Raw genomic sequence first — 9796 nt, 5'->3', positions numbered from 1 at the left:
ACACAGGGGGCGGAGCGGGAACACAGGGGGGCGGAGCGGGAACACAGGGGGGCGGAGCGGGAACACACGGGGGCGGAGCGGGAACACACGGGGGCGGAGGCCTCGTCACCGGTAGAGCGAAACCGAATGTATATGTATAGATCTGTGATGGGCGAGGACGGCCTGTCACGTGATATATACATAGTGCTATACATTATATCTGTATTATATACACCCCCGGTACATTATATCTGTATTATATACACCCCCGGTACATTATATCTGTATTATATACACCCCTAGAACATTATATCTGTATATTATACACCACTAGAACATTATATCTGTATTATATACACCTGGTACATTATATCTGTATTATATACACCCCCGGTACATTATATCTGTATTATATACACCCCCGGTACATTATATCTGTATTATATACACCCCCGGTACATTATATCTATATTATATACACCCCCGGTACATTATATCTGTATTATATACACCCCCGGTACATTATATCTGTATTATATACACCCCCGGTACATTATATCTATATTATATATACCCCTGGTACATTATATCTGTATTATATACACCCCCGGTACATTATATCTGTATTATATACACCCCCTGTACATTATATCTGTATTATATACACCCCCTGTACATTATATCTCTATTATATACACCCCCGGTACATTATATCTGTATTATATACACCCCCGGTACATTATATCTGTATTATATACACCCCCGGTACATTATATCTATATTATATATACCCCTGGTACATTATATCTGTATTATATACACCCCCGGTACATTATATCTGTATTATATACACCCCCTGTACATTATATCTGTATTATATACACCCCCTGTACATTATATCTGTATTATATACACCCCCTGTACATTATATCTGTATTATATACACCCCCTGTACATTATATCTGTATTATATACACCCCTAGAACATTATATCTGTATATTATACACCACTAGAACATTATATCTGTATTATATACACCTGGTACATTATATCTGTATTATATACACCCCCGGTACATTATATCTGTATTATATACACCCCCGGTACATTATATCTGTATTATATACACCCCCGGTACATTATATCTGTATTATATACACCCCCGGTACATTATATCTGTATTATATACACCCCCTGTACATTATATCTGTATTATATACACCTGGTACATTATATCTGTATTATATACACCCCCGGTACATTATATCTATATTATATACACCCCCGGTACATTATATCTGTATTATATACACCCCCGGTACATTATATCTGTATTACAGGGAGTGGAGAATTATTAGGCAAGTTGTATTTTTGAGGATTAATTTTATTATTGAACAACAACCATGTTCTCAATGAACCCAAAAAACTCATTAATATCAAAGCTGAATATTTTTGGAAGTAGTTTTTAGTTTGTTTTTAGTTTTAGCTATTTTAGGGGGATATCTGTGTGTGCAGGTGACTATTACTGTGCATAATTATTAGGCAACTTAACAAAAAACTAATATATACCCATTTCAATTATTTATTTTTACCAGTGAAACCAATATAACATCTCAACATTCACAAATATACATTTCTGACATTCAAAAATAAAACAAAAACAAATCAGTGACCAATATAGCCACCTTTCTTTGCAAGGACACTCAGAAGCCGCCATCCATGGATTCTGTCAGTGTTTTGATCTGTTCACCATCAACATTGCGTGCAGCAGCAACCACAGCCTCCCAGACACTGTTCAGAGAGGTGGACTGTTTTCCCTCCTTGTAAATCTCACATTTGATGATGGACCACAGGTTCTCAATGGGGTTCAGATCAGGTGAACAAGGAGGCCATGTCATTAGATTTTCTTCTTTTATACCCTTTCTTGCCAGCCACGCTGTGGAGTACTTGGATGCGTGTGATGGAGCATTGTCCTGCATGAAAATCATGTTTTTCTTGAAGGATGCAGACTTCTTCCTGTACCACTTGAAGAAGGTGTCTTCCAGAAACTGGCAGTAGGACTGGGAGTTGAGCTGGACTCCATCCTCAACCCAAAAAGGCCCCACAAGCTCATCTTTGATGATACCAGCCCAAACCAGTACTCCACCTCCACCTTGCTGGCGTCTGAGTCGGACTGGAGCTCTCTGCCCTTTACCAATCCAGCCACGGGCCCATCAAGACTCACTCTCATTTCATCAGTCCATAAAACCTTAGAAAAATCAGTCTTGAGATATTTCTTGGCCCAGTCTTGACGTTTCAGCTTGTGTGTCTTGTTCAGTGGTGGTCGTCTTTCAGCCTTTCTTACCTTGGCCATGTCTCTGAGTATTGCACACCTTGTGCTTTTGGGCACTCCAGTGATGTTGCAGCTCTGAAATATGGCCAAACTGGTGGCAAGTGGCATCTTGGCAGCTGCACGCTTGACTTTTCTCAGTTCATGGGCAGTTATTTTTCGCCTTGGTTTTTCCACACGCTTCTTGCGACCCTGTTGACTATTTTGAATGAAACGCTTGATTGTTCGATGATCACGCTTCAGAAGCTTTGCAATTTTAAGAGTGCTGCATCCCTCTGCAAGATATCTCACTATTTTTGACTTTTCTGAGCCTGTCAAGTCCTTCTTTTGACCCATTTTGCCAAAGGAAAGGAAGTTGCCTGATAATTATGCACACCTGATATAGGGTGTTGATGTCATTAGACCACACCCCTTCTCATTACAGAGATGCACATCACCTAATATGCTTAATTGGTAGTAGGCTTTCGAGCCTATACAGCTTGGAGTAAGACAACATGCATAAAGAGGATGATGTGGTCAAAATACTCATTTGCCTAATAATTCTGCACTCCCTGTATATACACCCCGGTACATTATATCTGCATTATATACACCCCCGGTACATTATATCTATATTATATACACCCCTGGTACATTATATCTATATTATATACAACCCCGGTACATTATATCTGTATTATATACACCCCGGTACATGATATCTGTATTATATACACCCCTGGTACATTATATCTGTATTATATACACCCCTGGTACATGATATCTGTATTATATACACCCCCGGTACATTATATCTGTATTATATACACCCCTGGTACATGATATCTGTATTATATACACCCCCGGTACATTATATCTATATTATATACACCCCTGGTACATGATATCTGTATTATATACACCCCTGGTACATTATATCTGTATTATTTATACCCCTAGTACATTATATCTATATTATATACAACCCCGGTACATTATATCTGTATTATATACACCCCGGTACATGATATCTGTATTATATACACCCCTGGTACATTATATCTGTATTATATACACCCCTGGTACATGATATCTGTATTATATACACCCCCGGTACATTATATCTGTATTATATACACCCCCGGTACATTATATCTGTATTATATACACCCCTGGTACATTATATCTGTATTATATACACCCCCTGTACATTATATCTGTATTATTTATACCCCTAGTACATTATATCTATATTATATACAACCCCGGTACATTATATCTGTATTATATACACCCCGGTACATGATATCTGTATTATATACACCCCTGGTACATTATATCTGTATTATATACACCCCTGGTACATGATATCTGTATTATATACACCCCCGGTACATTATATCTGTATTATATACACCCCCGGTACATTATATCTGTATTATATACACCCCTGGTACATTATATCTGTATTATATACACCCCCTGTACATTATATCTGTATTATATACACCCCCGGTACATTATATCTGTATTATATACACCCCCGGTACATGATATCTGTATTATATACACCCCCGGTACATTATATCTGTATTATATACACCCCCTGTACATTATATCTGTATTATATACACCCCCGGTACATTATATCTGTATTATATACACCCCCGGTACATTATATCTGTATTATATACACCCCCTGTACATTATATCTGTATTATATACACCCCCGGTACATTATATCTGTATTATATACACCCCCGGTACATTATATCTGTATTATATACACCCCTGGTACATTATATCTGTATTATATACACCCCCTGTACATTATATCTGTATTATATACACCCCCTGTACATTATATCTGTATTATATACACCCCCGGTACATTATATCTGTATTATATACACCCCCGGTACATTATATCTGTATTATATACACCCCTGTGTGGAGATTTGCTCTGGTAGACAGGTTTGCGGATGCAGTATAGAGGCAATCACAATGTCTTTAAAGGGAATCTGTCACTAGCAATTTAGCAAAAAAATTTTTTCATGAATCCATGTTTAACAAAGTACCTTTTTTCCATCTGTCTTGTTCTTTAGATTGTGAGTCTTGTCATTTCTTCAAAAAATCGATTCTTATGATATGCAAATGACGCTGTAAGGAGCCCAGAGGGGCGTTATTCTTTCTCCACGGTGCCCAGGAACGCCCCTCTGAAGTGCCGTGCCCGGCTAAATTTGAAAACTAATAACGCACCAAGTTCAGCTAAATCGCCTCCCAGAGGCGCGGCTAAGTGCTCAACACCCGCCCCCCCCAGCGCCGCGCTCTGCGGCAAACACCCCGATCCTCCTCTCGCCCGCATCCGAAATCCCGCGCAGGCGCAGTGCCGTCAGTCGTCTTATCATAGCGCAGGCAATCGCCGGCACTGCGCCTGCACGGGATTTCGGATGCGGGCGAGAGGAGGATCGGGGTGTTTGCCGCAGAGCGCGGCGCTGGGGGGGGCGGGTGTTGAGCACTTAGCCTCGTCTCTGGGAGGCGATTTAGCTGAACTTGGTGCATTATTAGTTTTCAAATTTAGGCGGGCACGGCACTTCAGAGGGGCGTTCCTGGGCACCGTGGAGAAAGAATAACGCCCCTCTGGGCTCCTTACAGCGTCATTTGCATATCATAAGAATCGATTTTTTTAAGAAATGACAAGACTTACAATCTAAAGAACAAGACAGATGGAAAAAAGGTACTTTATTAAACATGGATTTATTAAAAAAAATCTTTGCTAAATTGCTAGTGACAGATTCCCTTTAACTTAAACAGTTCGGTGTTTATTCCCACATAAGGATCAGCAAAACATAAAGTCAGTTTCAAGGAAAACAGTCACCTTGAGTCTGGTGTTTGTTCACACCATGCAGCAATGCAGAAGTCCTTGGACATAGCAGAAACCGCCTGCTCTCACGCCAACAAGGTAGCAATATTTGGAGGACCAGCAAGTTATCCAGCTTGGTGCTATTAGGCCACATTCTTATCTTTTTATCCCCTGATGATTCTGTCATAATATTTGTGACAGAGGAAACGAGTCGGGAATTTGTTCTTTGGGAGTTATCTTTTTTAGGGCAAGTTGTTACTAGGGTCAGCCAACGATAATATTCATTTTTGTGGGATTTATTTTAATAAATTTCCTATATAAAGTTAAGTTTTGAGTAGGTCTAATTTTTCAGTGATTTACAGTTTATATACCTACCTAATATGCATTAAGATTACTGTGATTCGTCAACAAGGTAGCAGGCCTTTACCCAGGCCCAAACTCCCAGGTCCCAACACAGAGAATGACAGAGCTTCACTGTCAGAGAGGAGTAAATTCCTCTCACCTCACAGTGCTGTCTGTGTCTTATAGCCCAAACAAAAACCAGGCCTGGAACATGGGGAGCAGCCACCCACCCTGCACTTTGGCTTCTCCCAGTAAAAGCCGGCCTGGATCGGCTTTACAGCCATACTAAATTGCAAAACCATGTCAGTCAGCACTAACTGCCGCTGACACATGAAATTACAGGCTCTTCCCTCACCGAGGCCAGGAACCTTGGTGACACATACCTTCCGTCAATGACGGACCCTTGCGCCTTCCTATATACCTCCCACCTTTGTTCAACCCTGAGAGGGTGAACACACGCCAGACAGTGTACCCAGGACTGGGTATCTGCATTACCCTGTAACCGGCCTGCCCTGTGTTCTACTGAGAAGTTCTGTAACGACAAGAACCATCTGGTGACCTGAGCATTCCTCTCTTTGGCCTGCCTCATCCACTTGAGAGGGGAGTGGTCGGTCACCAGACGGAACTTTCTCTCCAACAGGTAATAGAGTGCCCACTTGATGGCCAGGCATTCTCTCTCCACTATACTGTACCGGGTCTCGGCTGGGGTAAGCTTTTGGCTCAGGAAAACAACAGGATGTTCCTCCCCATTGATGTCCTGAGAGAGTACAGCTCCGAGGCCTACTTCAAAAGCATCTGTCACCACAAACTCCCTCTTGAAGTCAGGCGTTACCAATACCGGGGACCCGCACAGGGCAGACTTCAAAGAGGAGAAAGCCTTTTCCGCCTGTTCATTCCACTGAACCATTACTGACTTGCGTCCCTTCAAAAGGTCAGTGGTGCAGCGACTGCAGCAAAATCGGGGACAAACCTAATATAGTACCCCACCATACCCAGGAGCAACTTTACTTGCCGAGTAGTGACAGGTCGGGCCTAATTCCTAATTGCCTAAATTTTGTTCACCTGAGGTTTAATAATTCCGCACCCAATTACACACCCCAGGTACTTGGTCTCTTCTAACACTATCGCTCACTTTTTCGGGTTAGCGGTCAGTCCAGCCTTCCTAAGGTAGTCCACTACAGCCTGTACTTTAGATAGGTGACTTTCCCAGTCAGTGCTATGGATAACGATATCGTATAAAGCGTGCGGACGATGTGGGAGCGCCATGTAGACCAAAGGGTGATACCTTGTACTGATACAGCCCCTCTGGTGTGATGAAAGCTGTTTTTTCCTTGGCAGCCTCCGTCAAGGGTTCCTGCCAGTTCCCTTTAGTGAGGTCCAACACAGAAAAATACCGGGCTTGGCCTAATTTCTCAATAAGTTCTTCTACTCGGGGCATGGGATACGCGTTAAACTTGGACACCTCATTAAGTTTGCGGAAGTCGTTACAGAACTGCAATGTCCCGTCTGTCTTGGGTATTAAGACTATCGGACTGGCCCATTCACTTTTTGACTCCTCGATGACACCTAGCTGTAGCATTAGCTGCACTTCCTCCACGGTGGCTTGTCGCCGAGCCTCGGGTACCCGGTATGGTTTTAACCGGACTTTTGCCTGTGGCTCAGTGATAATGTCATGCCGGATTATGGATGTGCGTCCAGGGAGGTCTGAGAACACATCCGTATTCCGACTAATGAACTCCCTGGCTTCCTGAGCCTGTTTAGAGGAGAGGCTGTCAGCAATCTTCACTGTGGCAGCCGCTTCCCTTTCTACAGACAGAGGGGCCAAAACCGCTTCCCCTAAGAACCCTGGTCGTGGGCTGTCTTCCTACAGGTTTCCCTATATCTCCATGGTTTGAGCAGATTCACATGGTACATACGGCTTTCGCCTCCCTGGCTGGTGTACCTTGTAATCTACCTCTCCAGTTTTTTCAAGTACCTCGTTGGGCCCCTGCCACCTAACTAGGAACTTACTGTCTACAGTCGGTACCAGAACCAACACCTGATCACCCAAGTTAAAGTTCCGGACCCGAGCATGCTGATTATAGACCCTACTCTGGGCTTGCTTTGCTGCCTCCATATGCTCCCTAACCAGAGGTTTCCATCCATCCTTGCATCTGGGTGACGTACTCAACAACGGTGTGGGTTGTTGTTCTCACACCTCTTTGGCCACGTCCAACAGACCGCGAAGGTGTCTGCTGTATAGCAGTTCAAGGGCAAGAACCCAGTAGAGGCCTGGGGCACTTCTCGCACTGCGAACGTGAGATAGGGCAGAAGAAGGTCCCAGTCCCTCCCATCCTTAGACACCACTCTTTTTAACATATTTTTAATGTTTGATTAAAACCCTCTACCAGGCCATCCGTTTGCGGATGATACATGGACGTCCGTAACTGTTTTATGTGGAGCAACTTACAGAGTTCCCTCATGACCTTGGACATAAACGGGGTCCCTTGGTCAGTCAGAACCTCCTTAGGCAGACCCACTCGAGAAAACATCTCCATTAACTCCTTAGCTATGAGTTTGGCTGATGTTTCCCGGAGGCGGTGCCACTGCGTCATACGAGTGGCGTAGTCGAGGATGACCAAGATGTGTTGGTGCCCTCTAGCGGACTTCGGTACTGGGCCTATGAGATCCATAGCGATCCGCTCGAATGGAACCTCAATAATCGGGAGAGGGACCAGAGGACTACGGAAATGTGGCTGGGGGCTGGTTATCGGTTGGGCAAGACTTGCAATACTCTTCCACCTCTCTGAACACACTGGGCCAGTAGAACTGCTGTAGAATCCGCTCCTGTGTTTTCTGCTGGCCCAGGTGTCCCCCAAGAACATGTTGGTGGGCTAACTCTAACACGAGCTTGCGATACACCTTGGGCACCACCAGCTGTTCAATATGCTCACCCCATAGTTGATTTACCCGGTACAGCATCTCCTGTTGAACCACAAAACGGGAAAACATAGACTCGGCCCCCGGTTGTTGCGGCTCACCCTCAACAACTACCACATTCTCCCAGACTCGGGATAGAGTTGGGTCCTGGTGCTGTGCTGTACCAAAATTATCTCCGGAGACTTTGAAATCTGCCAACTCCAGACCCGGCGGAAACTCCTCCACGTCTTCCACCATCACACTTAGCGGTGTTGTCTCCCCCTTTTCCACCAAAGTGGCGGTCACCCCTACCGCTGGCCATAGTGCCAGGAAAGTCTCTCCCAATTATGAGTTCATACTGTAATTTTGTGGCGACAGCCACCTCATGAGTCCACCTGCCGGCCATCGTTGATAGAGAGAGACCAGAGTGGTGGGATAGTCCTTTCAAGTCTCCATGACCTTTCGGCCAGTATACTTGGCAGGCCGTACCAGGGCAGCTTTTACCAAGGACACCAGGCTCCCTGAATCCAGCAGAGCCACCGCCAGAGTGTCCCCCACTTCCACCTGGCACAGGTGACTATTGTCTACAGTCTTGGAGGTACCTGTGGCACATTGCTTCCTGGCATACAATGAATGGCGGTAGCCATAGTTGGTATCCATGGGTTCACCCAGATGGGGACAGTCGGCTCTTATATGTCCAGGCTCCTGACATCGCCAGCAGACCACCGGGGCTGGGTCTACAGGGGGTACGTCCCGGGCGGGTTCGGCTGGCACAGGTCGCCGGGTCTGGGGTGGAGATTTCCGGGGTTTGACTGGCCCCCTCCCAAAAGAACCCCCCTTGTAGATTTCTGGTTGCCTCGTAGCGCTCCACCAGGTCGACCATCTCCAAGGCATTACCCGGAGACACCTGGCCGATCCAGTGCTGGAGAGGGTACGACAAAGCCCTCCAAAACACATCCGCCAAGAGACGGGTCCAGCACAGCAGTAGGGGTCAGCATGTCAGGCTGCAGCCATTTTTGCAAACGGTGTAACAGGTCATATTACTGTGGTCTGGCGGGTTCAACCGGGTTAAATTCCCACTGATGCACTTGCTGGGCCCGGACCAATACATTCAACGCCAGTCTTATCAGGATCTTACCTTTTACGGTCAGGTAGTCGGCCGCTTGATTATCGGGGAGATCGAAAAAAACTTGCTGGGGTCCAAATGCCAGGAACGGAGCGACAACCTCAGCCCACTAGTCTCGGGGTAACTTTTCCCTCAAAGCCACCTTTTTGAGCACCGCCAGATAGGTCTCAACGTCATCTGAGAGGGCCATCTAAGGGATCGCTGCACGGACAGCTTTCCGGGCATCGTGGACGTTCAGGGATGCTCCTGCTGCTTGCAACGCCATTACATGCTGTAATA

Source organism: Bufo gargarizans, chromosome 2 (assembly GCF_014858855.1).
Source record: "Bufo gargarizans isolate SCDJY-AF-19 chromosome 2, ASM1485885v1, whole genome shotgun sequence".
Classification (NCBI taxonomy): Eukaryota; Metazoa; Chordata; class Amphibia; order Anura; family Bufonidae; genus Bufo; species Bufo gargarizans.
The sequence above is the reverse complement of the archived record's forward strand: the minus strand, read 5'-3'. Positions refer to the sequence as shown.